This window comes from Humulus lupulus, chromosome X (assembly GCF_963169125.1).
Source record: "Humulus lupulus chromosome X, drHumLupu1.1, whole genome shotgun sequence".
NCBI classification, from domain to species: Eukaryota; Viridiplantae; Streptophyta; class Magnoliopsida; order Rosales; family Cannabaceae; genus Humulus; species Humulus lupulus.
In genome coordinates this window covers 82572598-82593858 of record NC_084802.1, presented here as the reverse complement: position 1 = coordinate 82593858, position 21261 = coordinate 82572598, and positions in this window count along the sequence as shown.

The following is a 21261-nucleotide window of genomic DNA, read 5'->3' as shown; positions in this document are numbered from 1 at the left end:
GGACTAAGTGCTCCCGAGAGTTGCATCATGTCAAAGTTGGTATTACGCCAAGGGACATGTAAAAGCGGTCTAAGAGTACCGTACATGATTTTAGCGCACGGGGCGCGAATTGGCCATTGGGAGCCAGAAACAACAGGATAACAGAGGGAGCAGCCTGTGAGCGCTAACCCTGGTTATCGTTTGTGAATTCTGTGCTACATACTGAAATGCCTAGTATGTAGAATACTTGATTATACTGACTGATGATATACATGAGTTTATGAAATGCAATGTGAGTTATTGATTTGTCTGTTAATTGTTCATGCTCTGTTGTTGTTATGTTTTCTTGCTGGGCCTTGGCTCACGGGTGCTACGTGGTGCAGGTAAAGGCAAAGGCAAGCTGGACCAAGCCTGAGGTGGAGAGCCCCGAGGTGGAATGTACTTAGCCAGCTGTTCGATCACCATGGTCGAGGAGTGAGTCAGGACAGGGATTTCCTAACTGCTCGTTTTTCCTTAATATGGCTGGTTAATGTATTGAACCTTGTAACTGTTGTAGATGGCCTTTTAACTTATATTTTTGGGATCCCGTGTAAATAAACAATGTTTTCTTTAATGAAAATATAGCTTTTGAGACCAAAACTCTTTTGACCTTAGTTCCTCAATAGGTTCAATAACACGATTTTATTAAAATGACTTGATTAGCAAGCCTGGCACTTTATAAACACACAGTGTAGCGGTCTTGGCTATCCAGGGCGTTACAGCGACTTACCAGCGACTAGTTAACCACATGTTTAAGGAGTTGAGCGGGATAAACATGGAGGTGTATGTTGATGACATGCTGGTGAAGTCAAAAAAGGCAGAAGGACATGTGAAGGATTTACAAAAATGTTTCAATGTTCTGAACAAATATCAGATGAAGCTAAATCCTCTCTAATGTTCCTTCGGAGTAGGATCAGGGAAGTTCTTGGGGTTCATTGTCAACTCGAGAGGAATCAAGGCAAATCCCAAGAAGATCAAGGCTCAGATCGATATGAAATCGCCATTGAAGATCAATGATGTGCAAAGTTTGACTGGAAGGATTTCCGCAGTCAGTAGATTAATTTCAAAATCAACAGATAAGTGCGTTCCTTTCTTTAATCTACTTAGAGGCAACAAGAAGTTCGAGTGGACTGAAGACTGCGAACAGGCTTTCCAAGACTTAAAAGCCCACATGGCGCAGCCTCCCGTCTTATTAAAGCCTGTAGATGGGGAAACTTTGTTCATATACCTGGCGATCACCGAATATGCTGCTAGTGCGGTGTTAGTAAGAGAAGAAGATGGCGTAAAAAAGGCAGTGTATTATGTGAGCAAGAGGTTTATCGGAGCCGAATTGAGATATCCTCCCATTGAAAGATTAGCCTACTGTCTAATTTTGGCCTCAACAAAGTTACGTCCTTACTTCCAAGCCCATCAAATCACAGTCTTGACTGACCAGCCCCTTCGGCAAGTTTTGCAAAAGCCAGAGGCTGCTGGTCGTTTGTTGAAATGGGCAGTCGAACTTGGGCAGTTCGATATAACATACTCGCTGTGAGCAAAAATAAAAGGACAAGTCTTGGCTAACTTCATCGCTGAATTCACTGAACTCCTAGATAACGAGCAGGGTGAAAAGTCTAGTGCGCCTGAGCCTCAAGTTGAAGTTCCTTCGTGGAAAATATTCATAGATGGATCATCCAACGAATCCCACGCAGGAGCAGGAGTGATATTGATAACGATGGAAGGGCATCGATTTCACTGTGCTATTAAGTTTTATTTCACCGCATCAAACAATGAAGCTGAATATGAAGCCCTACTCGCTGGATTAAGGTTAGCCAAAGACATGAACATAAAAGTGACGGATATCTACAGTGATTCACAGCTGGTAGTGAATCAGGTCTCAGGGGAGTACCAAGCACGAGGCCTAAAAATGGTGGCTTATCTGAACAAAACAAAGGATTTGCTAGCACAATTTGAAAAATATACCCTCCAGCAAATACCTCGAGATCAGAATTCAAACGCAGATGCCCAAGCCAAACTCACGAGTGCACAATATGCTGACACTTTAAATATAGTACCAGTTGAGCGGCTATGCACACCAAGCATACGAGTAGACGAAACCAATATGGTGATCCAGTTAGCAGATACATGGATGGCACCATACTTAGAGTATCTCACGAACGGCACACTACCAGCAGATAGAAACAAAGCCAGGACCCTTCAGAGACAGTCTGCAAGGTATATCCTAGTCGATGGTATTTTGTACCAAAGAGGATACTCGATGCCACTGCTCAGATGTGTTATGCCAGAGAAGGCTAAAGAGCTAATGAAGGAGGTGCATGAAGGCTTCTGCGGAGACCACGCTGGGGGGCAAAGCCTATTGAAAAAGATCCTAAGACAGGGATATTTCTGGCCAACGATGAATGAGGACTCGATGGAGTTCGTGCGAAAGTGTGATAAGTATCAACGGTTTTCAAAGATCCCACGAGAGGCTCCCAACGAGTTAAAGCAAATGCAAAGTCCTTGGCCCTTCGCAGTATGGGGTATAGATTTAATCAGGTCCTTGCAAATAGGGAAAGGTGGTGTGAAATAAGCAGTGGTAGCTGTCGACTACTTCACAAAATGGGCCGAGGCTGACCACTAGCAATCATAACGACAAAGAAAGGACTTGATTTTGTTATCAAAAACATTGTTTGTCGATATGGATTGTCGAGAAAGATTGTCTCAGACAATGGCACCCAGTTTGATAGTGACGTGTTCATAGACTTCTGCAAAAGACATGGCATCATCAAGAGCTTTTCTTCAGTTGCTCACCCCCAAGCAAATGGGCAAGTCGAAGCAGTTAATAAAACATTGAAAGATACCCTGAAGAAAAGGCTCAAGGAAGCTGAAGGAGCATGGCCAGAACAATTTCTCGAAGTCCTCTGGTCGTACAGAACATCCCACCGAATACCAATAGGTCATACCCCATTTTCCTTAGCATACGGGTACGAAGCCATGTTGCCTATCGAGTTAGATCCACCCTCGCACCGCAGAATGACATACGACCAAGACCAAAATGGCCAATTGTTGATGGAATCCCTAGACTTAGTCGAGGAGAAACAAGAAAAAGCCTAGCTCCGAGTAGCTGCGTACCAGCAAAAAGTCGCTCGGTATTTTAACTCCAAAGTAAGAGAAAGAAAGTTCAGCGTCGGGGACTTGGTACTTCGAAGAGTTTTGTTAAACACCCGCGACCAAGCTGCTGGAGTACTCGGACCAAACTGGGAAGGACCTTACCAGATTCAAGAAGTCCTTCATCTAGGCACTTACAAACTTGCACACTTGAATGGAAATCTCGTTCCACGTTATTGGAATGGAGAACACCTACGCAAGTATTATCAGTAAATAGTCTTTCTTAAAGGACTGACTTGTATTTATTTTTAAATTTTACAAGTTTTTGAAAAAAGGGTGAGTCATGAGATATGGCTAATCACTTATAAGTGTAAGATCTTTTTTAAGATCACTCGTAAAGACATGTTTAGTCCATTTAATACAAGAATTATAAGGGACTGTGTGTAGCCAGTCATTCTTGCCAAACTTTGTAATTTTTTACAAGTATTTGCTCATTACGTGTGTTGTTTTGCTGTATTACAATTTTCATGTTCTATACCGAGCAGTAATGTTCATACAGGTTTTGGTTAAGGCAAGTGACCAAGGACCTAGAGCTCCTCGATCACTTGGGGGGCATATAAGGTACATAGGAAGCAAAGCAAACCAAACCAAAAGGTATGTAAACACATGAGCAAAATAAGTGAAAGCATGCTACGGTACTTAGAGTAATTTTCAAAATTTTATATATTTTGTTAAGTCAAACCAAAGTACTATGCTAAGTTCGGTCATGCGAACAGATGTTATAATAAAGTAAAAATATTATAATATCAAAAGAATTCTTTTACACCACGAGCAGTATTGCTTGAATGTAAATGTTAAGTTTAAAAGAAAAAGCTGCCCATGCAGCAATAAAAGAAAATAAATATTGTCTTAATGTCATGACCTGTGGGTCATGTAAGAAAAAGAAAAGAAGTAAAAAAAAAAACAAGCTAAGGAGCAGCAGGAGGATCTTGGGGAGCATCTTGGTTAACTGCGTCTTCTGCAGCTTCCCCTCCATCCATCCCCGTGGCCAGCGAAATCTTAGGGGAAGCAGGAACTCTGGCCCTTTCTTCGGTAGCCAGTCGAGCAGCGCAGCGAACCAACTCAGCTTTCCTAGCATCCTCTGGAAGGTAGCCGAATTTGGCACATTGGTTATTTCTCCAGAAATCATAGAAGCATCGAAGTGTCGCATTCTTGTACCTTTCCAGGTCCTTGGTGTTCGTGAGCTTGAGTTGCTCCACTTGGCTCTTTAGGCTGGCAATGCTCTTGTCTTTCGCAAGATTTTCCTCCAGGAGCCTTTTGACCTCGCGCCAGTGGATTCGACTGGCCTCCTGGTATTCCTCTCTCTATTTTCTAGCACCTTCCAAAGAGGTCGTTTTCTCCACCAGATCCGCAGCCAAAGAGTCCTTCTGCTGGGTCACCACTTCCAGCTCCCCTGCATGCCTTGCCTCCGCGACTTGAAGTTCCTCCATCAACTTCAACTCTCGAGCACGAGACTGCTCGATGCTGGCACCCGAACGCAGGCGGGCAGCCATTAAAGTCAGCATGGCCTTCGCAGAAAATAAGTGTTAGACAGATTTCAAGAAAGTCAGATTTTATGCAAAAAGAAGTAAGATGCTTACACTGGCAGTCTCGTTTAGGGCCCTGTTGATGATCTCCATTTCCGCTGTCCCTACCATGGCCTCTTTGCAGCGGTCATGTTTAAGGATATTGGCCAGACGGTCTTTGGCAGATCTCAGGGCACAATGTGACAGTTCCATCCCAGTAGAAGCCCCCCCAACCTGTTGTGTTTTTTGGTAGGGGCTGGGGGTGATGGAGTTTTGGCAGCTGGAGCATTTGAAGGTGGAACCTCCTACTCGAGAGGATGCAGCTCGGTATCTTGAGCAGGATGCTCCTCTGCCGGAGGGCCCGAGGCTCGGTTCTTCTTAGCCGAGGGCATTTGGCTAGACTCCCCGTCATGTCGCCTGGATGACTTCCTCTTGCGAACCAGGGGGACTTCTTCCTCCTCCTGAGTGCTGTAGATGTCGAAGACATTGGCAGAGGCCATTTCTGCAAAAGAAGTTAACATGCAAACAATGAGCCAAAAATGGGTAACAAGTTATGTTGCATCAGAATAGAAATAAAGAAGTAAAGTCCAATACCCGAGCTATTACTATTGGTCGCTATACTATTGACTCTACTAGTCACACACTCACTCTCTGGCATGAAGAAGTCTGGCCCTAGGTTTGGAGTATATGTAAAATTGCCGTCCCTGTCAAATAAGTGATAGGGAATTGGCAAGCTATCTAGGAATAAAATAACTGTACCATTTTCATCAGAGGACTCGTCTAAGTCTATGACGGGCTCGGTCGCCTTTTGTTTTCCCTTTCCTTTGGGGGCAGAAGACCTTTCTACTGGGGGGGTGCCAACGAGTTCCCTGATTGTAACCCAAGTCAGTCTCCGTCGAGGAGAAGACGCTGGTGGTTGTTGCTCGGGATTTTCCTTGGCAGTGGCACTTCCTGCCGCGGGTTCCCTCACATCCTGGTGAGAGGCCAGGAGGCCAACTAGCCTCAAGTTGGCCTCGGTGACCAGAAATTTGACGTTCTTCTCAACGTCCGTCATGCTGGCCAACATGGCAAACCTCAACACCATGTCTGGTGTTGGGTCTGGTCACAACCATGGGCCTAAAAAACACAAGAAATTTCAGAAAAATGCAAGGAAAAATGTTAAGCAAAAACAACGACTAGTGGAAGAAGACTTTTACCTCCTCGAGTGAAGGTAAGTTATTCGCGACCATGTCAGGTGTGAGGAAATACTCCTGACTGTATCTCCCCACATTTGAAATATGGATTGTGTCACTCAGGAAGGTTCGGTTGGTCTCCTAGTGACAAAAGTGAAAGAACCCCGTACCATATTGTTGGGGGTTGGACTTAAGGTCAAAAAGGTAATTGACCTCGTGAGGGGTAGGCTCTGGCCATTTCTTGTGGTTATAAAGGATATAGAGTGCAGCAAGCATTCTATATCCATTTGGTGTGATTTGAAAGGGGGCGACTCCAAAATAGTTTGCCACCCCCTGGATGAATGGATGGAGAGGAAGGGTAGCCCCAGCCTCTATGTGATACCAGTCGACGTTAGGAAGAACCGAATACCGAGGACGGGCTCTGACTTGGATGTGAGGGTCAGGAGCATTATTATCTCGACCATTGGTCGAGGGAACCCCAGCCTGCGGGCCAGGCTGGACTGGTGGATTTGAAGGGTTTTTCTTCTTGGCGGTAGGCTTGGCACGACCCATGCTGGCAGAAGTTGGTTAGGGTCTTGGAGGAGAAATTTGCGAAAAGGGAATTTCTTGGATTAGTTGAGCTGGTTGCTCTTCGCCCTCGAGTAGTTGTACGAGCAGGTCACGTCTATCGGCCTTTCACCTCCCTACAAATCTGGCATTAAAAGTTGCAAACAGAAAAAGGGGGAGGTGAGGAAGAAGAGCCTAAGAAGTTGGTTAGAATAATGCTGTTCGTGTACAAAAGTATAACTTTTATACAGCAGCATTCTAACGAAAAAATTGAAATTTTCATACGAACAGTTTGAAAAACTGATCAAAAAGTGAAAGTAAAAAGTTTTTTCTAAAAAGTTTTTTCAATGCCAGTAAGGACGGGAAAAACCCAGTTTTTCAGCTAGCCTAAAAATCGAATTTTTACTTCGATTTTATGTCCTAAATCTATGATCTCAAGTATCAAACTGATTCCTAACCCCTATAAAACAAGGATGCTCTACCATATCTAACATCAGCAAGCAAACGTCCAATTTTCCTATATTTTTAATCAAGAACACAATACTGTTTCAGAGCCTAAAAAGCTAGCATAAACAGACATGCACAACACAGTAAAGGGTGCGAAAGTTCTGAAATTTATTCATACGAAGATTGTGAAGTCCTGGAGAAATTTTAATTCTAGGTGTGCGAACAGCAGATTCCTGGAGCAACGAAGGATGAACTGCGAAGAAATTTCTGGGCCCTGTCTTTAGAGTTCTTGGAGTATTCTTGACAAAAAGATAGCTTGTAAAAAGAGAAAAGGAAATTCTAAAACCTATATATATTGTCCAAGATATGTTAAAAAGAGGCAATCATAAGTTCCCCTTTTTCTCAGCATGGGGAAGAGTGATAGCCGTGAAAGGTTTGCTTGGGAACCAAAAAGGCATGATTGGACGTGGGTAGGTCACTTTTTCCAAGGAGGCACGAACTATTCTGACAGATTTGGTGGGGTAATCGAAGGGTCATTTTCCTAAAGTTTATTTATTGCTGGTCGTAATAAATAAACTTGGGGGGCAAATGTTATCCAAAAAGCAGGTATGGATGACGTGCCAAATATTTTCAACACGTGGCTGACACCTGCCAGAGGGTCTTTTCGACCATCGATCAGGGATGTTCCCCTAACACGTCATTTGAGTTTTATATACGACCAGACTGCTCGTATAATCCGTATCTTTATGAGTAATCTTGTAAAATTGTAATCATATCCGAGATTATTTCCATTTATACTTGATTATCTGAATAGTTAGGGGAAAATATCTTTAACTAATTCATGTAACTCTCCTTGAGCCTATAAATAGAGAGAAATAGCTCAAGGGAGGGACAGGCTGATTTTTGTTTATACTTTAGAAGAGAATTTTGGCTATTATCTTTGGGTGGTATTACTCATCCCTCTAAAGCAGGTGAAACTCAAAAAACCCTAGTTCTTTGATCACTACTTTGAGAAACAAGATCAATAAAAGCTTAAGTGGACGTAGGTCATTACCAATTCTTGGGACCGAACCACTATAAATTGTTGTGTCATTTATTTTTCTTTCCATTAGATCTTATTCAATACTTTCTATCACATCAAGCATTTGACTCCGTGTCAGTTGACCAAAATGAGGGTCAACACAGCCGATTATGCGTGCACTGAGTATGGTAATCAAAGGGTCCACCAATAGCCAAATAGGGTGCATAGACCACTTAGCCCCACATCATCAACTCCACCTGTACCAACGTGATCAGTCTCCTTATCGTCTCCACCCTGCGGACGTTTGGGGGCTTGGCCAGGTTATGGGGGATCAAGAGAGGCTGGAGGAAAACCATGAACCATAGACAGAGTGATCGGTTTCATGGGCTTCCATATGATGTCTCCTTCAATCACTGACACCTCATCAGTCTCACACAACTAAGTTATAAACATTCCATGCGCCAAGCCACTAGTGGTGTTGAACTTATTGATGTTTCTGATGCTATACCTGAGTACACGTCCCACATCCACTGTTTTCCCCATCATGATAGCGTAGACCAACATACATATCTCCCAATCAATAGAAGATAAATGAGTGTTGGGCAACAGACGAGCGCTCACAAAAGCTGAAGCACGGGCAATGTGATTCAACTACCATCGAAACAAATGCTTTGGCTCACCACCATGATAATTAAATCGAGCCCCCGACATGCTCAATGTCTCTTCCATCTCTACATAATCGACTTCACAAAAATGAGCCAACTTCTAGTGTTCATCCTCAGTTGCCAGAATAGTAGGTAGGTGGAGCAAAGTATTAAAAGAGTCAATGTCAGATGGCACTTCCTTTCCCCGAACAAAAAATTTTTAGCTCATCATCTTGACTTGTGAAATTGGCATAAAACTCTTATAGTTGAGAGTAGTTGGCACTATCCACCTGTATTGGATTACAAAACACACCCCAATTTCTTCTAGTAATTTTTGCGCTTATTGACTCATATGAGGGATCATTTGGGTATGGTTCAACTTGATACTCCATTCCCTTTTTCGGAACAATTGATTTCCCATTGATGTTTTTCAACAATTCTGCATCCTCCTTAGTTTTGAGTTTGTATGTATTAAAATCATTGGGTAGTGGTGGTGGTGGTTATGTTTGTGGGGATTGAGATGAGGAGGCTTTCTGTGAATGAGCACCTCTTAGGGGATTTCTTTTGGGACCCATCGCATAAGTTCACAACCTATTTTAATCACTAAAATTCCTGGAAAAAAATTGGGTAGAACCTCCCCATGTTTTTATCACTTCCCCAAAATCAAAATATCACTAAAATAATAATAAAAAAAAAAGCACCAACAATTCACTTTCAGTCACAAGCCCACAAAATTGCTCCACAATAATTCCCACTCACAATTTATCCACAAACTACCAACTTAGCACTGAAAATTAAAAGAAAATTGATAAATTCTACTTGAGTGAGAAACCCTTTTTTTTTTTACTCTTCTCCTTCATTTGACATCAACGATTTCAGACTTCCATGGATTTGAATAGGAATTTTTGGATATTGGGTTTTATGGAGGAGAAAATTGGTGTTTTAGGTCAAATGAAGGAAATTGGAGATGAGAAATAGTTTAGGGATGGTGATTTAATAAAAAAGGATAGATTATTGAGGGTGACAATGATGGATTCAGAGGTATGGGAAGAGGAAAAACAAATATCTAAAGTGAAGTGGAGACAAATTATGGTTTTTTTTCCACTATAAATCAGTAGCTCAACCCAGCGCCGCGACCTGCACCATTCAAAAGGTGAGCCTTCCACGCCCCTCCAAGGAAAGAGAAGCATAAAAGTCATTCAAATCACACAAAGAACATATGAAAGAGTCTACGAACACACTTAAAAGAATGCTCATAGACTCGGGGGCAAGTGTGAATATAGGAAATTGACCCTTTGAGCACCCCACACCAAGTCACAAGGGTAGACCTCAATATAAGAAGGTCTCTTATGCAACACCCTAACAATGATCTCCCAAGACGTCGACATTCCTCGGGAATTAGGAGTGACTTGTCCATTTGCCGAGGCATAAGGGCCTCGCATAGCGAGGCTTGACTCAACTGCCCACATTCAATGGCCTCGCATAGTGAGGCCTACCTCTACTACCCACACACAAGGCCAGATGTCACCTACCTCGACTGCCCAGCTGATCCACCAACGCACAAGGTCCTCACAATGCGAGGTCTGCCTCAACTGCCCAGCCGATCCGCCGAAGCACTAGGGCCTCGCATTTCGAGGCTCACCTCACCATAGAGACATGAGCCTCATTATGTAAGGCACCTTGCCTCTTGCTCAAGGGCCGCTGCAAAAACGCACGCCTGCCCGCCCGAAGATACGCGAAAGGCATATTGCATCCTCATATACGACCCGTGCCTCGCCGAAGAGGTCCTACTTATCCCCCTAGAGCACTGGGCACCACCGGGGCATCTATTCATGGAATCTTCTAATAAAATGTTTCCCACACTTAGTGAAATATATGGAGGCTTTGAGAAAATATGTATCTCAGAGGTGTAAGAAGAACCATCAAGTATGGGGCACACGTAAGGGTACAGGGTATACGACACTAAGGACGACGAAGGCATGAATCAGACAAGTTGCGGAGGAATGAATTCGTACATGACGTGGGGGCATCACCTGTATGCCTCTGACCATGTACCACCGTCGTCGCCATAACCCTCTGCTCCACCAAGACCTGTGCCACTATCCTGATGGTGTACCCGTGTACAACTTTGTCCGCAAGGTCCACTATGTATCAGGGGCCATCAGAGGCCAATTATAAATAGACCTTCACCCGTCAAGTTAAGGGGTTGGAAAAATTCTTTGTAAACAGAAATAGTAAAGCAATGTATGATTTTTTCCTCCATTGTTGTTCTGCATATCTCTTTCTTATGATTTTCCTAAGTCCTATCTATGCAGTTTCGTAATGTGCTCTGAGTTTTCCATCCATATATCATTGAGGTGTTCTTTTCGTCAACAATTTGGCGCCGTCCGTGGGAAGAACAAGTATCAAGCCAACATTCTTTCATCACTTCTAGCATGGAAAAATGCCAAGGCGTTCGAAACGCCTACGTTAACTACAAGATGTTTAGGTTTGCCTGGACAGAGAACACCTGAGGGCCTCCAAAAAAGACCCTCCACCACCTAAGCATGGAGATATGACGGATGACCGTCCTGCCCAAAGAAAGGAGAAGGAAACATCATTCCCTACTGTCCAACCCTGCAGCGATTGTTTAGAGCCACCAGCGCACCCACATCCTCGACGGCACCACGCTCTGGCCACTGAGACCCAGGTCCCTCGATGCACAAGCTAGGAAAAATTCCCCAAGTGGACTTGGTGAGTTCCAGTTCAAGGACTTGCTTCTATGAGAATGATATTCGTGAGTTACACAAAAAGAATCGAAGGCTTGAAACTACAGTAGAGAACATGCAGGAGGTTTTAAACGACCTTCTACCAGGAAAGTCGAGCATACCCCTTCCAAAGCATAAGGAGAAAGAGTGTGAAAGAGAGGGAAACCACTATCCCCGTAGACGATGGGAGAACCTGACATTCCACGAGTAACACTCCACAGACAAAGTATCATGAGGGACCTAGGCCGGTTAAATACCCATAGGAGCAAAGGCGGAGGGACGACGCTAATCGTAAGAACAAAGCTGAAGTCACCTCTAAGGTGGTCAGAAGTAAGGACGACACCTCCAATGGCCCCTCTGAAGGGCAGAGAGAAGAGAAAGGCCAACCCTACCGAGTTGAGGGACTCCTTGAATAGGAGGTGATAGGAGCTAGACACCGAGATGAGGAGCCTTCAGAGTAAAATCATCACGACGTTGGGGGGCACATTATCAATGAAGAGTTTGACTACGAGTCACCCTTCACACAAAAAATATAGTTTCAACGACTCCCGACTAACTTTAAAGAACCTCATATGACCCCCTATGAGGGCACCTTGGACCCCAAGTATCACTTGGACTCCTTCAATGATTTAATGAAGCTGAGAGGGATCAGCAGCAGAGCAAGGTGTCAATGTTTCACTGTCACGCTGAAAGGGCCTGCATACAAGTGGTTCAAGAGGCTGAGGTCGGGGACCATTAGGTCATGGCAACAATTTTCCGACAAGTTTCTCCAACAACAACATGCCGTACGCGATTACACCATGTCGGGCACTAGCCTCGCTAACATAAGGCAAGGTGAAGGAGAAAGCTTGAAGAGCTATATCCATAGGTTGAACATGGAGGTAGCTAAAGTGGGAAGTCTGAGCAGGGGAGAACTCAAGATGGAAATCACGGCTGGAGTGCACCCAGGCAGTAAGATTTGGGAGAATATGCTCAAAAGGGAGGTCACTGACTTAGACGAATTCTACGAAAGAGCACAAAAGTACATTCGTGTCGAGGATGGCCATGAAAACCTAAAGGCATGGAAAAGTGAATCCCATGTCAAGCCCTCAGCCCATGAAGGTTCAACTGGCACAAAAAAGAAGAGGGTGTATGAGGGACCGAGAGATGACCACCGGAGAAGGTACAAATGCACAGGCAACCCTAGGGTAACATCTTACATCTTCTATACAAACCTGACAGACACCAGAGAACATAATTACCTCACGAATGAAGGCAAAGTTCCCTTCAAGAGGCCCCCACCGATGAGAAAAGATCGATCCAAAAGGGACCATAGCAAGTACTGTCAGTACCACAAGGACATTGGCCATACCACAGTAGAGTGTACCCATTTGAAATTAGAAATTGAGGAGCTCATACGCAGGGGGCACCTGGGTAGATTTGTCAGAAGGGAAAATCAAATAACAAAGGACGTGGTTGCGGTTGCGTCACCTCGAGCCCAAGAAAGAGCCCTGGAAGTACAAGGAGAAGTGAAAACGATCTTCAGAGGCCCAGGATTTGAAGGATAGTCCCATATGGGGCGAGACAGGTAGGCTAGAGAAGCCAGACGAAGTCCACCACCGTGTGTCATGAGATTGGAGCAATGGCCCCCGAAGAGTTTTAAGGGAGAAAATGACTCAACCACTTTCACAGAGGAAGATGCACGAGGGGTGCATTTCTCCCACAATGATCCTTTGGTGCTGACCATTCAACTGGCCATTATGAGGGTACATCGGGTTCTGATAGACAACGAAAGTTTCGTGGACATCATGTATCGCCCCGCCTTATAGAAGATGGGATTGGGCGTCAGACACTTGAAATCCTGCCATTCCTCCTTATACGGATTCATAGAGGACTCGATACAACCATTGGGAGTGATCGAATTGGCCCTCACCATTGGAGAACAGCTAAGATAAACCACTATCATGGAAAAATTTGTTGTAGTAGATTGTGCTACGACTTTCAACGTGGTATTGGGGAGACCATCCCTAAGAGAATTGAAAGCAATAACTTCAATATATCACCTAGTTGTCAAACTTCCAACTCCTGGAGGACTGGAGAGTATGAAATGGGAAAAAAAATAAGCTTGGGAGTGTTGTAACACCTCACTCCACACGTCTGTAAAGCCCCGATAATCAATGGCAATGCTAATGCATGGAGGCACAAATCCGTAGGAACTAGACCCCCGAGTCACAAAGTAGCTAGAGGCCAAACCTATGGTGGAGTTAGAAGAAATCGTAGTAATGGAAGAACCATTACGAAAGTTGAAGGTGGGAAGAAACCTTCAAGATGGCACAAAGGAGATATTGGTGAGGTTCCTGAAGGATAATCTCGATGTATTCGCTTGGAGTCACAAAGACATGGAGGGGATAGATCCTTCCATCATATGCCACCATTGAAATATCAACCCCGAAGCAAGGACAGTTAGGAAAAAGAGACAAATGCTCAACTCGAATTGGTATGCTGCCTTGTAGGAGGAGGTCGACAAATTGAAGGCAAATGGGTTCATCCACGAAGCGTTCTACCCTGTGTGGGTATTGAACCCCATACTAGTCCCAAAACTTAATGGAAAATGGAGGACCTGTGTGGACTTCTCTACCCTCAATAGGGCTTGTCCTAAGGGTAGCTTCCCACTTCCAAGAACAGATCAATTGGTGGATACGACAGTCAGACATGCGTTACTAAGCTTTAAGGATGCTTACTTTGGGTACAACCAGATACCCATGAACCCTGCTGATGAAGAGCATACTTTGTTCAAAATGGATAAAGGGCTCTACTGCTACAAAGTGATGCATTTTTCGATTGAAGAACGCAGGTGCCACCTACCAAAGATTGGTGAACAGGATGTTCGCTAACCGGATAGGTAGGAACATGGAGGTATACGTTGACGATATGTTGGTGAAGACCAAAATTGTCAAAGAACTTAACAGAGACCTGAGTGAGATGTTCAACACACTCTGAAGATACCGGATGAAGTTGAATCCACTCAAGTGCACTTTCGGAGTTTCTTCAGGAAAGTTCTTGGGTTTCATGGTCAATTCCAGAGGCATTGAAGCTAACCCTGACAAAATAAAGGCATTAGTAGAAATTAATCCACCCAAGAGCAAGAAAGAGGTACAATGTCTAACGGGAAGAGTGGGAGCACTCAAAAGATTCATTTCGAGCTCCACGAACAAGTGCCACCCATTCTTCAACGTGCAAAAATTTCGCTTGGGATGGAGATTGCGAGGAAGACTTTGCCAAGTTGAAGGAGAACCTAGGGAGGCCATGCTTGTTGGCTAAACCCAAGAATGGAAAAAGGCTATACCTTTACTTGCTAGTATCCGAGCATGCCATAAGCGCTGCCCTGGTTAAAGGAGAATAAAAGCGCCAAGTACCTATGTGCTATGTCAATAAACGATTGGTAGATGCAAAACCCGATACCCAGAGATAGAGAAGTTAGCATATGCATTATTTGTGGCCTCAAGACAGTTAAGGCCTTACTTTCACGCCCATGCGATTGAGGTAATCATAGATAACCGCTTCAGACAGGTCTTGTACAAACCTGAAACCTCGGGAAGACTGATGAAATGGTCAATTGAGTTAAGTCAATTCGACATCACATATACCCCAAGGACCTCCTTCAATTGGAAAGTTCTCACGGACTTCATAGTCGAGTTCACCTATCGGCCCAATGACGAAGGAGATATAGGAGGGAGAGAATCGGTTGGTAAGGAATGGGAAAGAAAGTTGGAGGAATGGAGCATCCACGTAGATGGGGCATCCAACGAAGGGGGAGTTGGAGTAAGTATCATGATGACTTGCCTCGGAGGACACAAGATGTATTGCACAATAAGGATTTGATTTGGAGCCTCGAACAACGAGGCAGAGTATGAAGCACTTCTAGCCAGATTGTAGTTGGCCCAGGGGCTAAAGGTAACACATTTACACATTTTTAGTGACTCACAGTTGGTGGTATTCTAGGTGAAGGGTGGGTATCCGGTGAGGGTTCCTAAGATGTCTGCATACCTAACAAGGGTAAAAGGCTATCTGGAACGATTGGAGGGGTGTAGCATAGTGAAAATCCCAAGAGAGAGGAATACCCATGCCGATGCCCTTGCAAAGCTAGCCTCCACAGAAGATGGAGATATACTCGAGTCTGTACCTGTGGAGTACTTATTCAGGCCAAGCATCACTGAAGCAAAGGTTCACATGATCAACAACCCAAAAGGATCATGGGTCGACCCAATTATGAAATATGTGAAGGATGGAGCTCTATCGACAGACAAGAGAGAGGCTCGAATGTGGGTATATAAAGCTGCCCGATACACCCTAGTAGACGGAGTCTTGTACAAGAGAGGATTTTCTGTGCCGCTCTTTCGGTGTGTTGATGAAGAGGAAGCAATGAATGTTCTGTATGAAATACATGAGGGAAAATGCGACAACCATGCGAGTAGGCCATCTATAGCCAGGAAGACCATGAGACGATGATACTACTGGCCCTCTATGGAAAATGATGCAAGTGACTTCGCAAGAAAGTGTGACAAATGTCAAGGACACGCAAACTACTCACAGAAGCCCCCAAATGAGCTAGCGAGCATGACCAGCCCTTGGCCTCTTGCTATTTGGGGAATAGACCCGATTGGTACCCTTCTCATAGGCAGAGGAGGAGCCAAGTATGCAGCCGTGGTGGTAGATTACTTCACCAAGTGGGTTGAAGCAGAACCTTTAATAAAAATAACGGCCTAGTAGATCACCACCTTTATCAAGAAATGCATTGTCTGCAGGTATGGAGTTCCCTACAAAACCATTTCTAACAATGGCACCCAGTTTGAGGTGCAAACGTTCGAGGATTACTATAAGGAGAAAGGAATAAGGAGAAGCTTCTCAGCTGTTGTGCAACCGCAGGCCAATGGGCATGTGGAGGCCATTAACAAAGTCCTCAAGAAGAGCCTAGAAATGAAGCTAGAAAAACTTAAGGGGGCCTGGGTCGAGGAGTTACCCAATGTGCTTTGGGCCTATAGGACCACACCATGCTAAACCATTGGGGAAACCCATTTTGCCTTAGCATATTGATGCGTGGTTGTCCTTCCAGTTGAGATGAACGATAACTCCTTCAGGATATAGGCATATGAGGATCATGTCAACCATGCGGTAATGGCTGAAAACTTAGATATGTTAGAAGAAAGAGGGAAAGGGCGCAACTAAGAGTGGCGGTATACCAACAACGGGCAACGAGGTACTACAACTCCAGGGTACGTGAAATAATGTTCAGTTGCTGAGAAAAGTACTCCCCGACACTCAAGACTGGGGGATGGGGATGCTAGGGGAAAATTGGGAAGGACCCTATTTAGTCACTTAGTGCATACCGTCGAACACTTATAAACTTGCACGCATGGATGGCAGAGTTATACCCCAAGCATGGAACGCAGAACACCTCAAGAAATACTACTAGTAAGACTTTCATATCCAATGCAAATAATATCTGTATTTAGTTTATTGTATGTTATGCTAAGTTTAGCAGATAGGAATAAAAGAGGTTACCCAGATAACCTGACAAGTAGATGTAATCGTTTCATATATGTCTTTGTAATCTGCCTACTATGCAAACATTCACCAAAGTGCTTGATGGAATTTTACCAAGCACTTTGGGGGAAGGACAGGAGGCAAACATATATACAAAAAAGAATAAACTCGGCAAGTTGTCTCTTATATTCAAAAGGATTAGCTACCCTTATAAATATCAAGGGAATAATTTTTTTTTTTTTTTTGAAAAGATGACCTCCAACCATAGGCTGACACCCCCAATAGGGGGTGAGGCTGTAAGGAAGGCATCTCTCAATAAGTCTAGAACGACCACTAAGCTGGCTGGCCAAAAAGGGTCCTAAAAGAGAACCTTATAAAAATAGTACTATACATAATGATGAGAAGGACGCTTCTTGCACAAAATTACAAGCGCGCGTAAATAATACAAGAAGGATACTAGGAACCTAAAGGGTGAATATTTCCTTACAAGTGTAGTCAAGGTGGATAAAAAAGACTATTGTCATCAGCCCAAACAAGACATAAGGAATTCATCAAAAAAAAAAATAATAAGAGGGACTTATCGAAGTCCCTTAAGCTTGATAATTAAAAGAGAATGACAAAAGCTAGAAAGGACAATGCATCCTCATAGTCAATATAAAAAATAAGCAAGGACTTTTAAATCAAGAGTCCCACATACCATTAAAGACTTATGAAGAGTTTGATAGAACAGAACAAAGAAAGAGAAAGAAAACAATATGGAAGTCTACAAGACAGCAACATATATGTATACAAATAAGCCTTGAAGAGGGATCTATAGGTTTCCACCCCAACCTTTCCACTCAGCAATTTTCCAAGTCACATACTCTCAAAAGGGAGACAAGTCAACATCAGGATTGGTCCTCCACACGATGTGCAACGTATGCTCAATTATGTTGTTCTCGGCATTTACAAGTTCAGCCTCAAGCGCGTTAATCTTCTCGTTAAGAGTGTGGATAGTAGCTTCATGTCTAGTATTGGAGAGAGAGGTCGATGCAGCCTTGGCCAGTGCAGCATCTCTTTGGCAAACTGCTTCACCAAGCTAACCCTCCAAATCATTCACCCATGTGGACAAAATATCCTTTTCTGCCATGGCCATTGAAAGATTCTTCATTGCCCCCTCAAGCTCGAGCTCTGGTCATTGTGCGGATGAGGAGCTTGAGGAAACAAGCCGGTGAACCTGGATGGAAGCCTAAGTAAGGACAAAGAAACAAAATAAAACATCAATGGTTAGGCGATATCATAATCGAAAATCAGACATTGAGTGTTTTGACAAATAACTACATAGAGGCTCACATATAAGCCTCACCCAACATGGCATCAGGAGTGTCGTACATAGACCCCCAATTGATATCAAAACCACTTGCCCATATAGCGGTTCATGGACTCTCTGTATTGGCTCACCAGAGGATGGCCTTCAGAAGCGAAAGTATAAGCTCGATGGGGGGAAACATGTATACCTGTCGAGGCATGCTTAGAAAAGGAAGAAGACCAAGAGGGTCCTGATCCATCTGCAGAGGCTAGAGGGGCAGAGGAGCGCATAGTCACCTCTTTATGCAGAGAGGCACTAGAAGATGCCTGCCCCAAATGCCCCCCCGCCGGTGGAAAGGAAACACCAAAAGAGGGTAGGACGAAGTTCCTCTTCGGGATAGAAGGGAGGGGGGGGGGGGGGGGGAGCGTGGGTATTGAAAGAAAGCTTGCAACCAAGCACAGATGGCAGAATCCGAGAAGTAACACAGTCAGTGTGTCTGTCATCAGCAATGTCCCTAGCCCCGCTGGCCAAGGGCCGTAAACATGAATAATTATCGGACTCTACCTCAACCTCATCTTCAATTTCCATATGGTCACCTGATGAGTTGTCGTAAAAAGGTCACAGGCCTGTTTACGCAAGGCCAACACTCCCAGGATCTTCGCCACTCGATCGTGGGCTGACAAACTCAAGGTAGGGATGACAACCCCTTCAAAGCCTTTGGTCAAGAAAAAAGAAATAATCATAGTTAGATAAACAAGAAAAAGGGGGGTAAAAGAAAATTTTCTTATATGTATACTAAAGGTGGGAATAAGCCTACTGAAAGTGTGAAACGCATATGTTGAGTGAAGACGGTGTTGGTACAGAAAGAGTCACTCTTCCATAAGCCCCTATTGGAAATGGAACCCTCTACAATGGGATAACATGTAAGAGCCACAACTTTCTGGAGCTAGTAGGAGCCGGGAGCTGTTGGGTTCGCCCTAACGGTATAAAGGTGGTGGTCCTCACTCATGGAAGGCCCTCTAGAGTGCACTTTCTTGTATATTATGTATAAACAACTAAGCACAAACCAAGAGTTAGGAGACAGTTGGAGTGGTGCCAGCTCAAAATAGTTGAGTACCTTGACAAAAAAGGGGTGAAGCGGCAAGACTCCACCAAATTTGATTATTGAGTTTCTGAAAGCAACGAGCCCCTCAGGTGACTCAGATGCGCGGTCCTCGTGGGATGGAATGATGAAGTTGATGTCCAGTGATAGTTGGTGGGCCTTCAGCATGTTCGCAAGCTGAACATGGCTAAGAGTGGACATGATGCCCGCGCCTTCAGAATCGTCAGAAATCCCCCACGACATGTTTGGTACCTGGACAGAGACAACGGGAAATTTGTGAGCGACTGACTTCATCAACCCAACAGAATGCCCTCTACATGTCTTACGTCTACCCGCACACTGCTTTACCCTATTACATACGACCGGGGGCAGGTACGGAAGCGTGGGGAAAACCATAGAAAGAAACTCAGATTCAAGTGGGTCACAATCGACACCCCCACTGGCAGGACCCCTATATACTGAGGATTTGTCACCATGGAAAGAAGGAGTTTCAGGTGGCAGGTTTTCCTCTAGGTAAGCGATTTCGGCTATACAATCCTTAAGGGTTGATCTTAGTTGGGAGACATACATTTCATGCCACGGGGAGAAACCTAAACCCTCGCCACTAGTAACACATTCGAGTTCATTCTCAAGGCCCCACGCCTTCTGCCTAAGGTAGGACAACTTCTGTAGGTAGAGCATTCGCACACCCCCATTGTTAGGGGGTTTGGAAACATCGGCCTCAAATTAAAAGGATGGCAACTCAATGAATTCAACACTAGATGGACCTTCAAAACACCGCCTAGATGTCGTGGGCTAGCTAAGACTCGATGACGTGTGTGCATCAAGACAACCCTATATCTACAACATAAGTATGAGGGGTGTAAGAAAAGGACCCATGCATGTGTTCCTAATTAGCTGTGAGAATAAAAAAAAAAGGAAAAAACCTCTAAGGAATGGGTGCATACAAACCATTGACCCTAACCTCATATAAAAGATAAAGGAGACATGTGTATAATTGGGGGAAAAAGGTATACCTGGGTGTGTATGTGTGGATCCGCTGATGTGCGAGGACATAGTTTTAGACGTGTAAAGAAGGGTCGAGTGACAAGTGAGAGTGGACCCTTAGCAGCGAGAGAACACCTAGTGCCACTGTAATACAAACCCAGTGTGAGAGGAAATAAAAAAAATGAATGAATAAATGAAAAGGAGCGAAAATCACGTCAAAAATGCCTCTGTGGAGAATAGAAACTTGGTGCTCCTAGATGTAGCTTGAAGAAGATACCACTAAGCTAAATAAGTTTTGTTGTGAAGAGGTGGGTTCAAGTCTTGGAGTATTTATAAGGAATGTCAATGTTTTTTAGCCATTGGATCAAATTTGGATGGATAGTGGAGATCAAGAGCCTTGGCAATCTTGGGATCCACATTTGGAAATGAATGGCCCTCATCACATCTTAAGGACATACTTGGATTACAATCAAAATCAGTTGGTTTTTTGTGTTTCCTTATGAATTACAAAGAAACACACCTCCAAGATCCATTTTGTGTTCCATAATTCATTCAAAGATATCATTCAAAAGGTGAGCCTTCCACGCCCCTTCAAGAAAAGCTATTTAAATCACACAAAGAGCATATGAAAGAGTAAACGAACACACTTAAAAGAATGCTCATAGATTTGGGGGCAAGTGTGAATTTAGGAAATTTTCCCTTTGAGCACCTCACACCTTAAGAATGATCTCCCAATACGTCAAGATTCCTCATGAATAAGGAGTGACTTGTCCATTTGACGAAGCACAAGGTCCTCGCATAGCGAGGCCTGCCTGGACCGCCCACTCAGAGGGGCCTCACATAGTAAGGCCTGCCTCGACTGCCCAGCTGATCCGCCCACGCACAAGGGCCTCGCATAGTGAGGTCTGCCTCGATAGTCCACGCGCAAGGCCAAATGCCGCATGCCTCGACTGCCCAGCCGATCCGTCGAGGCACTAGGTCCTCGCATAGCATGGCTTACCTCGCCATAGGGACATAGGCCTCATTATGTAAGCCACATTTCCTTCTGCTCAAGGGCTGCTATGAAACTGCACACCTCACCAGCCCGAAGATACGCGAAAGGCGTATTGCCACCTCA